The sequence below is a fragment of the Echinops telfairi genome, unplaced genomic scaffold (assembly GCF_000313985.2).
Source record: "Echinops telfairi isolate 266 unplaced genomic scaffold, ASM31398v2 ScPeMD7_2;HRSCAF=8, whole genome shotgun sequence".
NCBI lineage: Eukaryota > Metazoa > Chordata > Mammalia > Afrosoricida > Tenrecidae > Echinops > Echinops telfairi.
Genome location: NW_022103898.1, coordinates 12,539,571 through 12,542,198, shown reverse-complemented (window position 1 = coordinate 12,542,198; position 2,628 = coordinate 12,539,571). Strand labels below are relative to the sequence as shown.

General features: G+C 61.9%; 1 protein-coding gene across 2 annotated transcripts in view; it reads left to right on the top strand.

Moving 5' to 3' along the window:
• The window catches only part of NFAM1 (NFAT activating protein with ITAM motif 1), a 171,150-nt gene that overhangs the window by 165,985 nt on the left and 2,537 nt on the right, over positions 1-2,628 (top strand). The window lies entirely within an intron of this gene.

Genomic DNA, 2,628 nt, shown 5'->3' with positions numbered 1-2,628 from the left:
CAGCCCCAGCCTCATCCCCAGCCCATCCTATTCCCTTTTCCATCAAGTCAATTCTGACTCATATCGATCCCAGAGGACAGTGCAGAACTGCTTCTTAGAGTTTCTGTAACTACGAGTCCTTACAGCTTCGTCTTCCTCCCAGGGGCAGCTTCACTGTCACTGAATCAACGCTGACTCACAGGAACACCACAGGACCGGGCGGAACTGCCCTGTGTTCCCCAGACTGAAACTGTTCACGAGAGTAGCAAGCTCTTCTCCCTCAGAGCAGCCGGTGGTTTCAAACAGCTAACCTTCACGTTAGCAGCCTGATGCGTAGCCACTACACCACCAGGGCTCCTTGGCCGCCTTCCAGCCCAGCCCATGTCAGCTCCAGTTCAGCCCCAGGCCCAGCCCAACCTCAGCCCCAGCCTAGCCCCACAGAAAGGCCACACGGAGGCCTGGGCACCTTGTTGCATCCTCACCCCTGACGAGGGGGTCCCTCCCACCAGGAGGGCCTGTCTTAGCGCCTCCAAGGGGGTCCTGTTGACAAGGCTTGCACTTTGTGTCTCAGCCAAAAACGCAGGTCACACCCGGAGGAGAAATGCAGCTCCACAGGGCAGGACCTGCCACCGGCCTCACTCAGCAGCTGCTAATTGGTGACAAGCAGCAGCCCCACAGCCTCCCTGCTCTCCACCCTCTCTCCCCTCGCCAGGCCACCAGGCCAGCTGAGTCAGAGCGTCACAGCCCTGCAGGGTGAATGCTGCCTCTCCTCGTCTCCCCTGGCCACGGGCTGGGAACACTCAAGAGCAACAGCGGGGCAGGAGGCCTTTGGCCCAGCCTTGGCCCTGCCACCAAGGACTGTGTGGCCTCAGACACCTCTGGGCCTGTTTGGGTTCCTATGTGGGGGAGGGCGGCCCGCCGGAACTTCCCACCCTCTCCACTCCCCCCCGCCCCGCCCCTCCCCGCCCCACTCCCTTCCCTCCTCAGACTCCAGCCTAGGGACCATTCTCTTCCTCTGGGAAGAGGTGTGGGTCGGGGCCCAGCCTCAAAGGGTGGACCCACCGCCCTGAGCACCCCACCCCCTGTGTGCCAGGCTTGGGTGGGTGGTGGGGCTGGTGTTCAGTAGGCACAAAGGGGGCAAGCCCACAAGTCTTCCTCTACAGGAGAGGGGGCTCCTTCTTGAGGCGCCCCTGCCCCTCCTCCTACACAGAGGCAGGCAGGGAACCCCTCTCCCAAGACGCACCCTCCTTCTGGCACAGAAGGCCCCTTGAGCTGGTCCCCAGGCTGCCTCAACATTCCCGCGTCTGATGCCCTTGACGTGAGGGTCTCCCCAGCGCCAAATGGTTGATTACATGGGTTTCCATGCCCGGCTGCCTCTGGGCGCCTCCCTCCTGCCTCCCCTCCCTCCTCCTGTCTCTGAGCACCACCTGTCTCTCCAGCCTCCTCCAAGTCTTGCTTGCCTGTTGCCGGGGAAACCGCCTCCTTGGCAACCAGCCGGCATCCATATGACATGTACACACGGAAGGAGGTTCCTGCCTCTTGCTCAGGCTGGCAGTGAGCCCTGCTCCGGCCACCCCAACATGGAACCCCAAGCCCAACAGGCTCTGAAGGGGTGTGTGTGTGTGTGGCTGTGCCCGCAGAGGGGAGGGAGGCACCACCCTCCCTAGATGATCATCCAGCAGCTGCGGGCTTGGTGCTTCCTGTTTGCCAGACCCTGTGCTGGGGGCTCCCTGTACAGCATCTCATTTAATCCTGCGTGGAGCCTGCAAGGCAGAGGAGGACGCTGAGCCCAGAGAGGGTTAAGCAGCAGTGATGCGGGCCTGGCTGTGTCCGAGCCAGGGGTGGAACCCAGCCTTGTCTGAGTTCACCTGGTCCTTTCTGCAGTCAGGTGGCCTCTGATCAGCTCTGCACCCAGGAGGGTGCAGAGCCCCCTCCCTGGGCCCCTAGGTGCTCTTCGCTCTGTGCAGACAGGGTTCAGGTTTGGCACAGGAACCTGGTGACAAACCAGACCCGGCCCTGCCCTCCAGGTGCTTCTGTCTTGGGGGGACGAGGTGGGGTGGGGAAGAGGTTGTTGGGAATGCAGAACTGGTCTTCCTCTCCCCACGCCAGGAGCATGGTCCTGCCCACCCACCCCACTGGGCTCACCTCCTCACTCGGCCTTCCCAGGAGGAGGCTGGGAGGAGGCTGTGGTCAGAGTGGGTGCTGGGGACTGGGTGGGGCTTCGGGGCCTCAGGACCACTGACTGCAGTAGGTGCAAGGAAAGTGAGAGGTGGCATGCCCTGAGGCCAGGCTGGACTCCAGATCCCCAGCAGGAGGCCATGGCCGGAGAAGGAAGAGGAGACTCAGCTACCGAGAGTGCCAAGGGCCTCCTTGGCTGGGCTGGGGGAATCTGTGGAAGTCCAGAGCAGACCCCCTTTGGGGTCGAACAACCCTTTCACAGCGGTCGCCTGATTAACACAGTAGCAAAATTGTGGCGATGGAGTCGCAACGAACATAATGTTATGGTTGGGGGGGGGTCACCACCACATGAAGAACTGTATGAAAGGGTCGCGGCATGAGGAAGGTGGAGAACCACTGTCCTAGAGGATGTAGGTGAACGAGTAGCTGGGAGCCTCACAGGGCTGGGAACTGGGAACCAGAGAGTGAGGG